This window comes from Zophobas morio, unplaced genomic scaffold (assembly GCF_036711695.1).
Source record: "Zophobas morio isolate AGI-343-1 ecotype UQ-CSIRO unplaced genomic scaffold, CSIRO_AGI_Zmor_V1 ptg000017l, whole genome shotgun sequence".
In the NCBI taxonomy this organism is placed as follows: Eukaryota; Metazoa; Arthropoda; class Insecta; order Coleoptera; family Tenebrionidae; genus Zophobas; species Zophobas morio.
The window spans coordinates 2,271,988-2,290,195 of record NW_026972122.1 but is presented as its reverse complement, the minus strand read 5'-3'; the positions used below and the strand labels follow the sequence as shown (position 1 = coordinate 2,290,195).

The 18,208-nt window shown below is 32.6% G+C and overlaps 1 protein-coding gene and 8 non-coding genes across 10 annotated transcripts in view; 1 reads left to right on the top strand and 8 right to left on the bottom strand.

Annotated features, from left to right (window-relative positions):
* The window catches only part of LOC135130104 (radial spoke head protein 3 homolog B), a 63,055-nt gene that overhangs the window by 35,581 nt on the left and 9,266 nt on the right, over positions 1–18,208 (top strand). The window lies entirely within an intron of this gene.
* Trnag-gcc (transfer RNA glycine (anticodon GCC)) lies at positions 1,536–1,606 on the bottom strand. Its single transcript has one exon. It is a non-coding gene; the product is annotated as a tRNA-Gly (tRNA).
* On the bottom strand, positions 2,719–2,789 carry Trnag-gcc (transfer RNA glycine (anticodon GCC)). The gene has a single exon. It is a non-coding gene; the product is annotated as a tRNA-Gly (tRNA).
* Trnag-gcc (transfer RNA glycine (anticodon GCC)) lies at positions 2,855–2,925 on the bottom strand. Its single transcript has one exon. It is a non-coding gene; the product is annotated as a tRNA-Gly (tRNA).
* Positions 5,828–5,898, bottom strand: Trnag-gcc (transfer RNA glycine (anticodon GCC)). Its single transcript has one exon. It is a non-coding gene; the product is annotated as a tRNA-Gly (tRNA).
* Positions 5,963–6,033, bottom strand: Trnag-gcc (transfer RNA glycine (anticodon GCC)). Its single transcript has one exon. It is a non-coding gene; the product is annotated as a tRNA-Gly (tRNA).
* On the bottom strand, positions 6,990–7,060 carry Trnag-gcc (transfer RNA glycine (anticodon GCC)). The gene has a single exon. It is a non-coding gene; the product is annotated as a tRNA-Gly (tRNA).
* On the bottom strand, positions 7,125–7,195 carry Trnag-gcc (transfer RNA glycine (anticodon GCC)). The gene has a single exon. It is a non-coding gene; the product is annotated as a tRNA-Gly (tRNA).
* Trnag-gcc (transfer RNA glycine (anticodon GCC)) lies at positions 13,685–13,755 on the bottom strand. The gene has a single exon. It is a non-coding gene; the product is annotated as a tRNA-Gly (tRNA).

The window sequence follows — 18,208 nt, the reverse complement described above, 5'->3', positions numbered from 1 at the left end:
AACCAGACGTATTTCGGAAATGAAATTTTCCATACAATATTTATTTGTCATGTTTAATCAAGTGATGCAAGACTTAATTAATTCAAAATTAAATTAAGGCATGGAAAATTTACTTTCTCAAGATAATGATTATTCTCACCAGTTCATATTAATCCTCACCTATCAAAATAGCAACATTTCAAATTTCATAACAATCGGTTCAAAAATATCTGAGTTATTGCGCCCGAAAGTGTTACGTGGGGCACCCGGTATAAAGATTTTCAGAAATTTTTGTCTAACATTTCGGCCGCCAGTTCTGTTTTTCGTTTTTTCTTAAATTGCACAACATCATGGTTTCTTTTTCAATAATCCAACACATTTAATATAACTTGTTCTGTTTGATCACTAAATCGTTTCATTATTAAATAGAGTAGTAAAACGTTAAATAATTCTGATGACAAATTTCAAAATTTGACAAAAAATTTCTACGACATACGTACTCAGAATATGGTATTTTTTTTTGTCTCACACAAAGTGCATATGACATAAAAAGAAAATGTTTTACCTGGGGTATTTCCATGACTATACAATCCTAACACAATATTCTTATTATACAGAACTTTTATAAAGGTATTCTAAAATGTTATAAGTTATAAAATATCATATCTAGATTTTTCACACAGAACACTGTTTATTTTATTATTGCACCTTACTGTTTTTATTCTCCCTCTTTTTTGTGTTGATACCTAAAATTGATATCTTGTGTAAATTTTCATTATTTTGTAGACTTAATATGGTCGATCCGTCTGAAATTTCTCCGTCAAACATTTAGAAACTTTTGTGGAAGTGACGAAACTTTCATTTTGTAGCACATTCTCAAGTGATTATTCAACTGGGTGAGCAATAGTCTGCTATAGTCAGGGAAATTTAAAGTGGCAGATCTAACATTTAAAGCTTCATAGGATTACCATAACAGCATTAATTTCTGTCAAATAAGATTTGTTTACGAATAAACATCTACTGAGTAGCGACTAAAACTATTTGCTATTTATAGAGATAATAAACATTTGCTAATATTTATTATGTTTTAAAATTATATATTTATACAACAAGTGATATTTTGGTTATTTATCAAAATATTGGAAATAAAGAAAGAATAAAAATAACTACACAAAACGTATTTATTAAAAATCAATGTCACTCACTGTCCTCATCATTTACATGATATTCAGTACATAGATAAGAAATTTTCTGTCTGACCCTTTTTACCTTGACTCTACAAATAGGCGGTAATAAACGTTATTTACCAAAAGTTAATACTTTTATGGTAATCTTATGGATGCTTTAAAAGTTAGATCCACCACTTTAAATTTCCGCGACTATACCTATGTTCCACTATAACAACTATTAATTTAATCGCACAACAAATATTAATGATTCAGACAGTTTTTTTATTTTGAAATTCCCCAGGTACTAATTTCTAGCCAGAATGTCCAAATAATTAACTCTTTATACAAAAAAATATATATATTTGCGATAAATAATGTGGCAAAAATTGCATCGGCCGGGAATCGAACCCGGGCCGCCCGCGTGGCAGGCGAGCATTCTACCACTGAACCACCGATGCTGATGGTACATTGACCATTGCCCATCTTCGCCCAGAGGATTTACCACAAATCGAGGTTAACGTTCGTGATCATCGACTTTCACTCGATTAATCAGGTTTTTGTTGACAAAAACAATCAAAGATGTCGCAAGACTTACTGAAACTTTTGTGGAAGACCTCCTTTTTTATTTTTTAATAACAGAGGATTCTGAGTTATATGTGATAATTTAAATTAATTAACAAAGATCGTGTGTAAATTTGAATTCATTTTACCTACTCGTACTTAAATTTATTAGATAACTTATAATACACTGCTATGTGTATTTGGTGACCATTTTAAGCGGACTTATATTTTGAGAAGGAATATAGGGGTATTCAAATTCTGTAAATGTCATTGTTTTTAGCTTGGAGGGGAAACCTTAATTCAGGTCACCGTAAATACAATGCACACTTTACGTCGGCGTCGCGACGCAAACCTATATTTTATTAAATAACAATGTATATTTGTGTTTTTTTCGCAAAATTTAATTGAAATTTGCGTTTTTTTAAATCTGGAGAATTTTGTCCTGGTTGGTATGGGTTGGTATGACACGATGCACGAAACATTTGAAGTTAGAATTTTACAACAATTCGAATTTTTGTAAGTTAAAATTGGTTAAAATGTTTTGTGAAGAAGTTAGTGAAGTCCTTACGCCTCCCGAAATACGGGAAATTATACAGAATAGTATACAAAATTTATTGCCAAACAAATCTCGTTAACTTTATTTTGACGTTTATTTACTTTATTTATTAATTTGACATTTGCCAATAACATTTCTGGTCATGGCCGCCAACCTTACCGACGGAAATTACACCAGATCTATTTCAGAACCACTTTCCGCTATTAACGAACCGCTTTGACGTCATTTGGGTGCTTTAATAGCTCTGTTACAAAATCAGAGTAGAAAAAAGCTTTTATTTATAATATCGTAAAGAAGGATTTTTTTGGCACAATCAACTGAGAGCTATATAATTCATGGATTTATTAAAAAAACGGATATTTTTATCTGCCAAATAATTATTTTGGTTAATTGGGATAAAATTAAAAATTGAGCTATTTTTAAATAAGTATTGCAAAAATGTAGTAAAAAGAATGCATCGGCCGGGAATCGAACCCGGGCCGCCCGCGTGGCAGGCGAGCATTCTACCACTGAACCACCGATGCTGATGGTACATGAACTGTCACTTCCTGAACAGATTTTTCTTTAATTATAAAAATATACAAAAATTTGCATCGGCCGGGAATCGAACCCGGGCCGCCCGCGTGGCAGGCGAGCATTCTACCACTGAACCACCGATGCTGATGGTACACGAACAATCACTCATCTTCATTGCGCAAATTGCTTACGGTATTTATTGTACAGAAGACTTTCATTCGGAAGATGCTAGACCGCCAGTGCAGTGAAAGCGTTAATTTTTTTCTCCTGCACGCAAAATCGAAAGGAAAGAATTGTGAAGGAAAACAGTGCGTAAAAATAAAATAAAATACTTACAAAATATGTAACTAGACGTCAAACAAATTTTGATAAAACAAAAATAAGGCAAAATAACCGATCAAAATGGCCTTCATGAAAGATAAAAAAAAATAAAAAAAAAACAACACTCATTTTAAATTTAACACAGAATTCTAACCTTCAGGCTTCTTCATCTGCCACAAATTAGCGAATCCCCTCATCTTCATCTAGGAACCCAGTGTAACAAAAAATACATCTTTGCGTACATAAGGAAAAATACCATTGCCTAATTAGACGGAAACGGAAAATCGATATCTGCACTCCATAAACTGGGGAATGTCCAGAAAAAACGAAATGAATATTTAATCAAAATAACGCTACTACACTACGTTTGGAAATTAAGAACATTCTAAAGTGAAATTTAACCGAAACTTCGATAAACACTTTTCAATAAACTTAAACATTAAAGACCACTTTTTTAATTAAAATGTTTGTCTGAAAGGTTTTGCTGATTTGGTGAAATTCTTATACGAGCCCTAACAACTAAATATTGGGACACAGACAATTTCTCAAAAAAATCCGGTATATATTTTTGATATCATTCAATTCGTCTGGACTAAATGCAAATTTTGCATGGGCATCTATTTTGACAGAGAGTGAGGTATTTTGCAAATTAATAAATTTTCTTAGAGCGCAAAAATTGTCACCTAAATAAAAAATGTGCCATTTTTGCTGACACATAAATGTTGGGACACCCGAGAAAATTTGCTAAGTATACCATCGAAATACAAACGTAGTGGCTGGTAAATGCTGCCATTATTATAGGGATCGTAGCATTTCATACTAGTGTTGGTTTCACTTAGAAGAAAATAGTTAGTGGTGGGCTAGTTTTAGTAAAATTTCTGAAAATAATAATTTCGCAGTACTGCGTGGGAAAATCGATAAAAAAAAGGTGAAGATTTGTTTTAAATAGCTTAGTCGTCGATGGTAAACATCGTAAAATATTACGCAGACAGAGGTACCATAGGAATAAAAGGTAAAATTCCCGGTAGGCCACCACTTGTGAAGCCGCGTGATCAACGACAACTGATGAAAAATTTATAAAAGTGGACGACGGAGTACTTCAAGAGAAATTACTACTTGCTGGAATAGCGATAACCAATTAAATGTTTCAAGACAATATTGTCGCGAATGGATACACAAATCAGGCCTTGGTTTTTACATTGTAAATCTTAAATAAAGCTATCTTTGATTGACTTTATTATTTATTTATATTATGTTAGGCTAAAGTACAACCACAATTAAAAACTGCCCATAAGAAAAATTGGTTAATATGACCAAAATAAAAATTGGAGAAAAGTAATATATAACGCTGAGTCCAAATTTGATGTATGGGTGAGATAATAGTCGAAAAAGAGTTATTGAAATAAAAAAGGAATTTTAATATGGATTATCTTAAACAATCAGTCAAGTTTGCAAGCGGAAAAATGGTTTGGGGGTGCATGTCTATTAACAGAATTTAAAGACCAGTTAACAACGTTCATGGAAAGGAAATTACAAATTCAAACAAATGTCAAGAGACTTTGTAAAAAAATATTAACAACTACTGAAGCAGTCTATCCTGTTGATATTTATATTTTTCAACAGGATGATGCTTCAAGTTACACACCTACAACACTTATTACAAAGAATAATAATATAAATGTTTGCCCTGACCATCGAATAGCCCAGATCCTAATCTAGTAGAGACGGTATGGCGTGAAATAAAAAAATATTTAGGAAATCATCCATGACAAGCGATTGTCAATCTTCAACAAGAAATTTAGCGAGTGTAGGATACGGTAACAACTCCTGTGTATTGCAGAAAATTAGTTGAAAGTATGATGGCAAGAATTCCTGCAGTTATTAAGGCAAAAGGAGATATAACCAGTTATTGAATTTGCTGTGTCCCAATATTTATGTGTCACAAAATGTTACGTTGTTTTAGAGTTTTATGTCACTGTTTGAGTTAGAAATCAGTTTTTGTTGTGCTGTAAACATTAACAGTCTTGCAAAACGAAGTAATTTTAAAATTTTAATTATCTAAAATAAATTACATTTTTGTTAAAAAGTTTGGTGATTTTTTTATAAAAATTTTTTGGTGTCCCAATATTTAGTTGTTAGGGCTCGTAGTTGTAGTTAAGTATGTCCCATATACATAAAAATCTGTTCAAAACATTTCTGAAATTTAAATGTTTCAACAAACAATAACGATAACTGAAATGAAAATCAAAACTGGATTTAATTTTTAAATAACCAACATTGATAAAAACCTATTTGATATTCCAAATTATATTTCAACCGAAAATGCCAGTTTTAAAGAATAAATGTCTGACGAGATATTAACGTTTGAGTTCTTCTTGAAACAAACATATTTATTAAGTCGTTAAGTAAAGATTTGTACAATACAGCTACTTATCAGTTACATCTGTATTTTTATATGAATTTGGAATAAAAGAACTGAAGAAATAAGGCACATTACATTGAATAATAGACCGATATATAAAGCCTTATAGCAACACTTGCCTTTTAAATCCTGATTTCCTTTCCTTCCGTGCCGATCTTTGCAGACTCCAGAAAATTTTCGTTTTATTAGTATTTTGGCACAATTTACTGTGGGCTACATAAAATTGGATATTTGGATTAGATTTTGTTTGACCAGGATAAAATTAAAAATTGTGCCATTTTTAAGTATGTATTGTAAAAAAAATGCATCGGCCGGGAATCGAACCCGGGCCGCCCGCGTGGCAGGCGAGCATTCTACCACTGAACCACCGATGCTGATGGTACATGAAGTAGGCTTCCTAAACGGATTTTTTTAATATTGCAAAAGTGTACAAAAAGATGCATCGGCCGGGAATCGAACCCGGGCCGCCCGCGTGGCAGGCGAGCATTCTACCACTGAACCACCGATGCTTATGGTATGGTACACGAACAATCATTCATCTTCTTCCGCAAATTGCTTACGGTATTTATTGTACAGAAGACTTTCACTCAGAAGATTCTAGACCGCCAGTGCAATGAAAGCGGTAATTTTTTTCTCCTACACGAAAAATCAAAAAGAAAAATTGTGAAGGAAAACAGTGCATGAAAAATAAAATAAAATACTTACAAAGGCATGAACAAAATTTTGATAAAACAAAAATAAGACAAAATTATCGATCAAAATGGCCTTCGTAACAGATAAAAAAGATTTAAAAAAAACACAACACCCATTTTAAAATTAACGCAAAATTCTAACCTTCAGGCTTCTTCATTTGCTACAATTTAGCGAGTCCCCTCATCTTCATCTACAAACTCAGTGCAACAAAAAATACATGAAATCTTTGTGTACACGTAACGACGGTGCGTAATGATGTAAAAATCAAAATTGGATTTAATTTTTAAATAACTAACATTGATAAAAACCTATTTGATATTCCAAATTATTTCAGCCGAAAAGGCCAGTTTTAAAGAATAAATATCGTGCGAGACATTAACGTTTACTTCGAGTTCTTGTTGAAACACACATTTTTATTCCATCGTTAAGTAACGATTTGTACAATGGAGCTACTTCTCCCTTAATATGCGTATTTTTATATGAATCTAGAATTAAAGAATTGAAGAAATAAAGCAAAATATACATTGAATTAGAAAGCCTAATAGCCACACTTGGCTTTTAAACCCTGATTTCCTTTCCATCCGCGCCGATCTTTGCAGACTCCAGACAGTTTTTGTTTTAGTAGTCGTAAAACAAGGATTTATTTTAGCACAATCTACTAAGGGCTACATAGAATTGGATATTTTTATCTGCCAAAGTAATGATTTGGCGTGATAGGATAAAATTAAAAATTATTTGTTTTTAAATATTGTAAAAGTGCAGTAAAAAAAAATGCATCGGCCGGGAATCGAACCCGGGCCGCCCGCGTGGCAGGCGAGCATTCTACCACTGAACCACCGATGCTGATGGTACATGAACTACTCTTCCTGAACAGATTTTTTTTAAATTGTAAAAATGCACAAAAAGTTGCATCGGCCGGGAATCGAACCCGGGCCGCCCGCGTGGCAGGCGAGCATTCTACCACTGAACCACCGATGCTGATAGTACACGAACAATCACTCATTTTCATTCCGCAAATTGCTTACGGTACTTATTATATTAGAATACTTTCATTGAGGAAATTCTAGGCCGCCAGTGCAGTGAAAGCATTAATTATTATTGCAGCTTAGCAAGAAAAAAATAATGGGACAGCGGATTTTGTACTCTGCTTTTAAGTATTTCGTTAACAAAAAGCGCTTGAATAAAATTTTATCATAAAATATTCTTCCCGGAAATGAAGTTGCATCTACGGTAGTGTAGAACCAGTGAGTTTGAACATTCAAACTATAGCGGGTGTTCACTTGAAAAATTAGAAAATGTATTGAAAATCGCATGTATTTTATTGATCAATTTATTCATTTTATTATACGAAAAAGTGAGGTTAAGTTGAACTTGAAAACTATCAGATGAATAACCGATGTGCATAGTAACGCTAATCTTCCGGAACAGTTTTATTTTAATACTAGCACTTAGTTGACCCAGTGAACTTCGTTTCACCTACAATTTAATTTTGAATCTGCAAAACCAATGCTTTGAAATCTTGCAGATGTTTTAAACATATGATAAGCATAAAACATTTTTATTCAAAATAATTTACTTATCCCCTCCAAGAAATTGATGACGTCAGCCCAAAATTTTGCCAAATAAATCCTATCTAAAATGTCCAAAATAGGATGAGACTATACTTGTGATTTATCATTCCATTCATATTTTTTAGTTTTGCTTATCGGGGGTATCTCAAAAAATTAATCACTGAGTCCATATATTTTATTGATTGAATCAAGAATTGCAAAATTGAATTTTGAAATATTGCAGACGTTTTGAAGTTCCTGTTTGACATGGTAGGTTTTTAATCAAAATATATGTGTTTATCAAGCCCAAAAACTTGCTGACGTCAAGATTTTGCCGAATAAATCCTATCTAAAATGTGCAAAATATCATCAGTATATTTTCGTAATTTATCATTGCATTCATATTTTTTAGATTGGCTTTTACAGTGACTCAAAAAAATGTATGGATCGGTCAATTTATTTTATTGAATAACTCAAGAGTTGCATAAATAAATATTTTGAGATCTTGCAGACCTTTCAAAGTTATTGTGAGCATGGTAAATTGTTAAGAATATTTATTTATTCCCCCCAAAAAATTGATGAAACGGCTCACTCGATTTCTGCAGATAATTTTGGGAATACAATACAGTTATTTTTAGTATTACAGTGCACCAATCCAAGGTGGTATACGTGCTGATCGTAAAAGTTGATTAGGTCATCACAAAATTGTGTGAAGAAAGGACTCAACTTGAAAATGCTGAATATGTTTCATTATACTTTTGGTGCGAAGGAAGTTCTGTCGAAACAACGTTCGATCAATTTTTTGACAATGGTTGATATAAATAAAACTGAGTAGATGCTCATACTCGAAATAGGAAGTATCTACTCGAATATCAAATCAAAATATTTCTAGTTTTTCTAGATGATGCTAATACCTCACTAGGTAACAGTTGATGCTCAAATGGCATCTCGATACAACAAAAAAGGAAAGCAGTGACAGTGTTCTACCATCAAGGCAAAAATCGAGTCACCAAAATATAAGTTGGTATGGGGTAGACACCTTGAGATGGGAATCTCTATGACCAGTATTAGAAAAAACGCACTGCACACTTTATGCATAAATAAAAGTTAATTACCTGAAAAGTTTTCGATATTCCCGCTCCTAATGTTTTTTTCAAACTGAACGCACCTTTTGACGACGTTCCAGGTTCTTGAAAGTCGCCATGTTTAGTCAAAATTCACTCTTACAACGATCCTACTCGTTTTCTAAGCTGCTTTACAGATAGCTCAGTCATTTGCCACGCCGATGCTCATTTTTAGATTAAATGCACACAAAACGCGTAGATGTTCAATTTGTGTCAGGGGAGATGCAATGTTTCCAAGTAGGTACTCAGTACATAGAGCAGATGCTCAGGTATATAAGAGTAATAATGAAGTAGGTACTTCGTACTTCCAATATGAGTATCCACTCAGTTTTATTCATACCACCCAATGTGTCACTTCAATATTTGATTATGTTGATTATGAGCACAACGCTGATCAACTTCCATATCCGAATTACCCATGAAATAAATCATTGCGGTTTGCACCTGAGGTAGTTCGTCGCACATTTGATTGACTTCGTGGACCTATGTCAGCTTGTCGTCTTCTCGGCATTGTAATTAACTTCATAAAACGACACAGAATTATTTTGACATTTTGAATCAAATCTGTAAATTTTGTCTTGAGAATTTTAAAATACTGAAAATTTCAAATTAAATCCTCGAATAACGGTAAAGCTTGAGGTTTTGTCGAAACCAACAAAGTGAATATACGTAAATAGAATGGCAGATCAAAATTAATAAGAAACTTTCGCAATGCGTAACTAAATTCACTTTAACGAACACTTTTCTTAAAATAAACGACGTTTTTTGTTACGAAAAAACAAACAACGACTTGAAATGCAATAATACTTTCCACAATCGCACGGAAGAAATAGTTTTGTATGACACGTCAGTTAGGCGACAGGTCCGTCAGGAACGCCAACTATTCAAATTCATTCGAAGTGGCGATTCCCATGCAAAATTTTTACAATTTTTTTATCTTTTAGCCGTCTTATTTTTTATAAATTTTCTTACATATAAACTTCGTCCTGACAATAAGGAATACGTAAAAAAAAGAATCGTCCAATTCGGTGCAGTCGTTCTGAAGTTATGGGCGTACATACATTTCGGCGATTCATTTTTATCACGCTTTTATTAGCTTGGGTTGTATGTATGTAACGGAATCTTTGAGCTTAATTTTCATCGGTTTCTAAAAGTCTGATCATCTTGAAACTTTGCACACGTCTCAAGGATCGATGACAATGCAATAATTTGATAACAGTTTCCTATTATCCTTATTAGGACCGCCAGGATCCTCGATCCTACGGAGACCACTGAGTGGTTCTTTCTAGAAAAATCTAAATAAGTAATTAATTCCCCAATTGATGAATTTGTCGCAGACTAAAAAATGAAAAATAAATAATAGTTTAAAAAACTAAAAAAACACGCTTTTATTGCTAATCGAACTAAAAACTAGAAAATAATTTTTAATGACAGAGTTTAATATTACAGTAGTAGAAGATCAAACAATCAATCATAATAAATCACCTCAAATTAAAATTATAATAAAATTTAAGTTATTAACAGAATAATTCAATTCAGAGTAAAAAGCGTGGGGTGCATTTTACTGCGGTTCATAACCATCCTCTCATAGATAGTTGCCAATAGAATGATTGTAATATTTAAAATATCAAGCACCCCACGCTTTTTACTCTGAATTGAATTATTCTGTTAATAACTTAAATTTTATTATAATTTTAATTTGAGGTGATTTATTATGATTGATTGTTTGATCTTCTACTACTGTAATATTAAACTCTGTCATTAAAAATTATTTTCTAGTTTTTAGTTCGATTAGCAATAAAAGCGTGTTTTTTTAGTTTTTTAAACTATTATTTATTATTAATATAGATGCATTATTACTTTAGAACAAATTTCATTACCATAAAAAAAGTTATACTGAGTCGACCTTAAAAGCCAGAAATATGCTGTCGCGGACTTTTCTTTAGAACTTTTAGAGGAGCACATTTTCGTCATACATAATTTTTACGTAACTTTAACCGCAGCGTAAACAACGGAAGCTGTCAAAGGAGGAATAATTTTCCCGTTTTTCCGAATTTTTCATTGCTACTTCGCTTCTATTGATCGTAGCGTGATGTTATATAGCCTATATGTAGATACGATAAATGGACTAAGTATCCAACACAAAAAGATTTTTTGAATTCGAACCAGTAGTTTCTGAGATTAGCGCGTTGAATTAAACAAACACTTCAGCTTTGTTATACAGGGTGCCGCATCCAAGTCTGGATATAGGGAATTAACATGTGAATTGGTTTTTATTTTATAATATCTCCCCAGATCACTTTAAAGCTATTATTGAGTGATGCCTTTGTAGAGGTCGAAGGGGGCTATCGGCCAGTATTTTTTTCAAATCATTGCATCGCGCTCATTTACTGTAAAAAGGTTTTAAAAATCGTATTTTGAAATTAGCGCCCGATCCGATTTGTTACGAAATGTTCCGTCGCACCGTCGAAGTTCGGCGATCGCGTCTTTGAAATATCCATGCAAAATTCAAATGTCAAAGTGAAATTAGAAATTATTCTCAGAAATCAACGAACAACTCAAACTGAATTATTTTATCCAGTGTGATGATTATTGTAGGTAAGTTTAAACGGAATAAATGCACAAACTGTACAAAAGATTTTATTAGGTTATGCTATGTTCTACTGCGATTAGATGAAAAAGCGAGGGCCTGCTTGTTCTTCAACGGTTAATTTAATTAGTAGGTAATTTGGGAAAATTTCACACTTTTTTTTCGAATCACTAAAGATTGGAAGTCAATTGGGTTTACATTCGTTAAGCAGGGCTGGAATTTTTGCCACCTGGAAGCATGTTCGTTACAAGAAATTTTTGAGAGAGAAATCTAGAACATTGACTCATCAACATTTTAAAGTATTTTTCTCTATTACGAATGTGTTTTTGGATTCAGAAACTTTTGTGTTACTGTTTTATTAGTTTATTGTGTTAACAACAACAAAAATAAAAATAATATTTCACAAAACAAAGTTACATTTATTTTCAAAGGTGATAAAAAGTCAATAAAATCAGGTGGGCACAACGTTTTCTAGGGATCTTAAAGAGATTGGATAGAAGAGTTTCAAAAAACATCATGACAAAAAATTGAAGCCTGAGGACTACTTCCCACGTTGGGAGTTTTACGAAGGAATGCTTAAGAGAATCCAGGCTGATGGAGAGTTTTTGAGGAACATTTGTTTTACTGACGAATGTTCATTTGGTCAGCGGAAGTTATAATCGTCAGAACGATCAAATTTGAGCATAACACAATCCTCACGTGGTCCATGACTATCGTTATCAATGGCGTGCAACTGTCAGTGTATAACTGGGGCTTCTAGGACATCATGTCATTGCACCTTTTTTCATCGAATCTAGTTTGAATGCTCATAAGTGGGACAATATGCTAGCTCAGCAACTACTCGAAGGGTGCGGCATCTGCAGCAAGTCTTTTACATCTAGGACCAAATCTCCAGCCATACAGCACGCATAAATGTCGTTTATTTGAACCAGTATTTTCCCGCAATGTTGGAATGGAAAGTTTGCACCGCCCCATTGGTCTGTGCATTCGCCGGATCTAAATCCCTGGGAATTTTTTCTTTTGAGATTTCTTCATGACCATCTGTATTCAAACAATACCAGCTATACAAACAGAGACGCGCTGAAACAAGCAGTCCAGCAAATATTGTCTTCAGATTGCAACGCAAATGCTGATCAACACGCGTAGAAGTTTTGAAGATCGGCTTACTTACTGTACAGCTGCTGAGAGCAGTCTTTTTGAGCAATTCTTGAAAATAGTGCAATACTTCTCCAGATTCGTACAATGTTTCATTACTTCATTCATCAACAATTGTTAAGTTTTGTTATTTGTAGTTATCTAAATGGTTCATTAAAAGGTTCTCTTCAAAAGCGCCAGCTGTTTTGATGGTAAATCTTATCATCACACAATAAGAAAAGCGGGCCCTCGCTTTTTCATCTAATCTCAGTAGAACATGGGATTTTAATGAGATTTTAGTAATAAAGACTCGACCAGCACCAGCAACATAACCTAATAAAATATTCTGTGCAGCTTGTGCATTTATTCCGTTTAAATTGACCTACAATAATCGTCATATTGGATAAAATAATTCAATTTGAGTCGTTCAGTGATTACTGAGTGAGGCAGCGCGAATACATTCCTAGCTTGAGGGCTCCCAGGACATGTTACAATCCTGCCGATGGGGTTTTGAGGAAGACCAGATGCTCGAAGTCTTCATCTCGGGCTTTTTGGATACGGTCTGAGTGTAGTTCGAGATGGCTCGTTTGACGGGGTCGCGCACTATGACGAATGAATGGATCAATTTGTTCATTTATTCCGCTTAATTTGTCCTACAATAATCATCACACTGGATAAAATAATTCAGTTTGAGTTGTTCGTTGATTTCTGAGAATAATTTCTAATTTCACTTTGACATTTGAATTTTGCATGGATATTCCAAAGACGCGATCGCCGAACTTCGACGGTGCGACGGAACATTTCGTGAGAAATCGGATCGGGCGCGAATTTCAAAATACGATTTTTAAAACCTTTTTACAGTGAATGAGCGCAATGCAACGATTTGAAAAAAATACTGGCCGATAGTCCTCTTCGACCTCCACAAATGCATCACTCAATAATAGCTTTAAAGTGATCTGGGGAGATATCAAAAAATAAAAACAAATTCCCATGTTAATTCCCTATATCCAGACTTGGATGCGGCACCCTGTATAAGTATAGAATAGATTGTAAAAATGTACAAAAGAATTGCATCGGCCGGGAATCGAACCCGGGCCGCCCGCGTGGCAGGCGAGCATTCTACCACTGAACCACCGATGCTGATGGTACATTGATCATCGCTCATCTTCGCGCAAATAATTGTTCAAGAATCTAGGACAACCAGTTAACTGATTTATGTTCGTTTACCCATACACGTCTGGCTTGTCCGGACGCTTTATTCAGCTTTAATAAATAATAAACTTGTGAAGTATAAACTCTTTTTATGCATTACGGCATATCAGTCTGTGTCATCTACATTCTTCTTTATCAATTTAATTTTGTCTTGTCATGTCCATAACGGAGTTATTTTAGTTTTGCTGACTACGCAGTAGGTGAGTCTATAAATCACCTTCGCATTTATTGATTCTTTAATACATTGTTTTACGAAAAAGGGGCTAGTTTATAAATTCTCTTTTTTCATCATTTTCGGATGACTAGAACGTGTAAATATCATTAATTTTATTTAAAAAGCATTAATTATCTTCTGGAAAAATGTGTCTATGTAGTAATTAGGAAAAAAATTTTTGGCAAGCCTTGTTATTGATAATAGAGAAAAACCTTGTTCTAGTTTCTGGTATGACTCCGTATTTTGTGTTCAAGACAACAAATAATGTTCCTTTCGATTAAACATTGTGTCCTACAAACCGAGTTTCTGTTCAATTACTGACATTATTATTGACCGTGTTGTCAGTTTCTTCCACTTAACGTACTATTTCAGTAAGTAATAAAAAAAAATGATTCTCCCATTACATACAAAAATCCATATACGAGTATAATACGTATGTATATTACGTATATATCTTAAATTAAGCGAAATTGAGTTATTCATGTCAAGGAGTACCGTGTGCTCGAAAACTTTTCAGGTTGTAGTGGGCTACGAAATGCGGCTTTTTGCTTTAACTGTTATGAACTGTAATTTGTATCCCCCTATAGACATGTTTGTTTCATGGTAACAAGTGAGATCTGAGCGCTTGCTGAAAGTTCTTCTTATATTAGTACAAAATATTGTTATTATTAAATTTTGATTTATTTGCGAAACTCGGGATGCCTTATTTTATAAAGTTTAATAGCATTTACCATGCAAAATTTTTAAATGACGTCATCAAATTGTTGGTGGGACCGGTGTGTTCAAACAAATTTTGCTTAGCGTTTTACCACGTACACGATACGTATAAAATTTGGCAACAATTAGCTTACACTTGAGAAGTTAAAGAAGTAGGTACTTTATTTAGATGCGCTACCCAAATTAGAAAAAGTCAACGTTTTTGGTTATTACTGTTGATTTTTATAATATTGAGAAAATACAAATTATAGCTTTCGTGGTATTTTTGGATTATTGTCAAATTATTTTGACTACAGATTTCAACTTTCTTCCACTCGTAAAAAAGGAAAAAAGTTGGCTTTAAACTCAATAATGTAACAAGATCGATTTGATCGATTTGATAAATAACCAAATTTGTGTTTTGTCGATGTAAAAGTAGGTCTCCCATTTCCGTCTATCTTACAGCATGTGGCCTGTTTAATCCTATTTAAATACCCAAAGTAGCATTATTAACCCTAGTTTAGTATTTGTGCCCTAGTAATGTACTTTTTAACTTTATGCATGTGCGTGTAAAGCTTGTTGTGAATAAATCACACAAAAGTGTATTTATTTTTATTTTTGTTTTTTTTTAATATATAGAGCTTTCTTTCAATAGTTTCTTGTTGGGAAAACAAGACTTCGTATATTAAGAAAAATGGACAAAATATAAGCCCCGCCCACCCACCCCTTTTCAATTGTGATGAATGTTTTATTCATCGTGAACTGAAGGGCGGAATTTCCTTGCAAAATCCTCATTTCTCTACAAGAAATTACCATATGAAACTAATCACAATTGAGATTGGGGCGGGTGGGTGGGGCTTAATTTTTGTTTTTTTTTTATATACGTAGTCTTCTTTCAACAAATTTTTGGCGCAAAGAACGAGAGATATTATCATAAAAAACATAAAGTCACTCTATTATTCAATAATTTTGGCAGGTTTTTTTCGAAAAACTGAAGAAATGAAAGACTGAAAAATCTAAAAATTCAAAATTAAAATTGAAAACTCGTGAAATTTCAAATCCAAAAATTGCAAAATCTGAAAATTCAAACGTTCAGAAGTTGGAAAATCGGAAAACTGGAAAATTTAAAAATGATAACATTAAAAGATATCGTAAAATTAAAAAAAAAAACGAAAAATTGAACAACTGCAAAATGAAAAACTGACGAAACGATAAATTGTAAAAAAGTGAAATTGAAATAAATAATAGTTTAAAAAACTAAAAAAACACGCTTTTATTGCTAATCGAACTAAAAACTAGAAAATAATTTTTAATGACAGAGTTTAATATTACAGTAGTAGAAGATCAAACAATCAATCATAATAAATCACCTCAAATTAAAATTATAATAAAATTTAAGTTATTAACAGAATAATTCAATTCAGAGTAAAAAGCGTGGGGTGCTTGATATTTTAAATATTACAATCATTCTATTGGCAACTATCTATGAGAGGATGGTTATGAACCGCAGTAAAATGCACCCCACGCTTTTTACTCTGAATTGAATTTTTCTGTTAATAACTTAAATTTTATTATAATTTTAATTTGAGGTGATTTATTATGATTGATTGTTTGATCTTCTACTACTGTAATATTAAACTCTGTCATTAAAAATTATTTTCTAGTTTTTAGTTCGATTAGCAATAAAAGCGTGTTTTTTTAGTTTTTTAAACTATTATTTATTTTTCATTTTTTAGTCTGCGACAAATTCATAAATTGGGGAATTAATTACTTATTTAGATTTTTCTAGAAAGAACCACTCAGTGGTCTCCGTAGGATCGAGGATCCTGGCGGTCCTAATAAGGATAATGGGAAACTGTTATCAAATTATTGCATTGTCATCGATCCTTGAGACGTGTGCAAAGTTTCAAGATGATCAGACTTTTAGAAACCGATGAAAATTAAGCTCAAAGATTCCGTTACATACATACATACATAGATACATACAACCCAAGCTAATAAAAGCGTGATAAAAACAAGAAATTACAAAATCGGAACATTGAAAATTGTAAAAATAAAGAAAATAAAAAATTGAAAAGAAAAACTACAAACGGAAAAATTCAAAATTGAAAACTTGAAAAAATGAATAAAAAATTGAAGGAAAAATTCAAGTCAAATCAGCTGTGAGAGCATTATTTACGCCACTGCTTTTTACTTTATAGAGATTATCAGAAAACAAAAATCGCAAAAAAAGATGATTTTTCAGAGAAGTGCGATGGAAGCCCTGTTGAAATAATCTTCGACCAATTTTTTGTATTTGTGATTTTCCATTTTCATGTTTTCTCGACATTTCAAACCGCTAGACTGTAAAAACGTGATTTTGCGTTTCTGTCTGTGTCAATTTTTATTGGACAGATAATTTATGAAACTACTGGACCGATTGTCGTCCGATTTTATATGTATGTTAGGAATATCATGTAGATGCTAAAATGAAAATTGTATAACAACTTTCAAACCGTTAATGCGAATTTTGTAAAATATTACAAACATTGTAAGATTATCATAAGAATTATGAATCGTTAATCGAAATTTATCTGTTTATCTCTTCCCAAAAAATTGATGACGTCATAAAAAATATACGTATGTTTTATGAATACATTCATATTTTTAAGAATTAGATATAGAGGGTGACTGAAAAAACTAATGAATGAGGAAATTTATTTTATTGAACGACTCCATTTTCTCGAAAATTTGTGTATACAGTTCTGTATACCAATAACAGTATTACATTGCAACTATTAAAATGGATTTATGGTCTTTGATAAAGTGTCATTATAAAATTTTCTTATGGAAAAACTCACTTGAAAAATGCACAAAGCATGCTCTTTAGCTATACTTCAACAGTCCACGCATATCTTGATTTAAATTATAGTTGTTATAATAACAAAAAATTAAATTTGCAACATTAAATTTTATTACTTTCAAAGAATCTGTATTTTTTTGCCTGTATTTAAGGGGCCAGGGAAGTTCTGTCTAATTTTTTTGATTTTACATTTAATTACGCCGGTTACTTTTAGATTTTCTCTATGCTTTATGACCCCCAGAGTACAAAAACATCCGTCTCTCTGTCTGTCTGTCTGTCCATCGTCTGTGTCAATTTTTATTAAACAGATTATCTCTGAAACTACTGGACCAATCGTTGTCATATTTTATATGTGCAATATAAACATCATGTAGCTGGTAAAACGATAATCATTCTCACAAAAACTGTACATTGTAAATGGGTTTTAAATTGTATAAAATAACATAATAGTCCTACACGTGTAGTTTATGAATGCGTGTTCGTTTTTTACCCGAGATTTCAAGAGTTTTGAAAAAAAAATCAAAATTGTATAATAACATTTTACAATTTAATTCTGATGAAACTGTAAAACTGAACGCTCTGAAGTCTTGCAAAATATGATGACTCTATACTTGTGATTTATCATTACA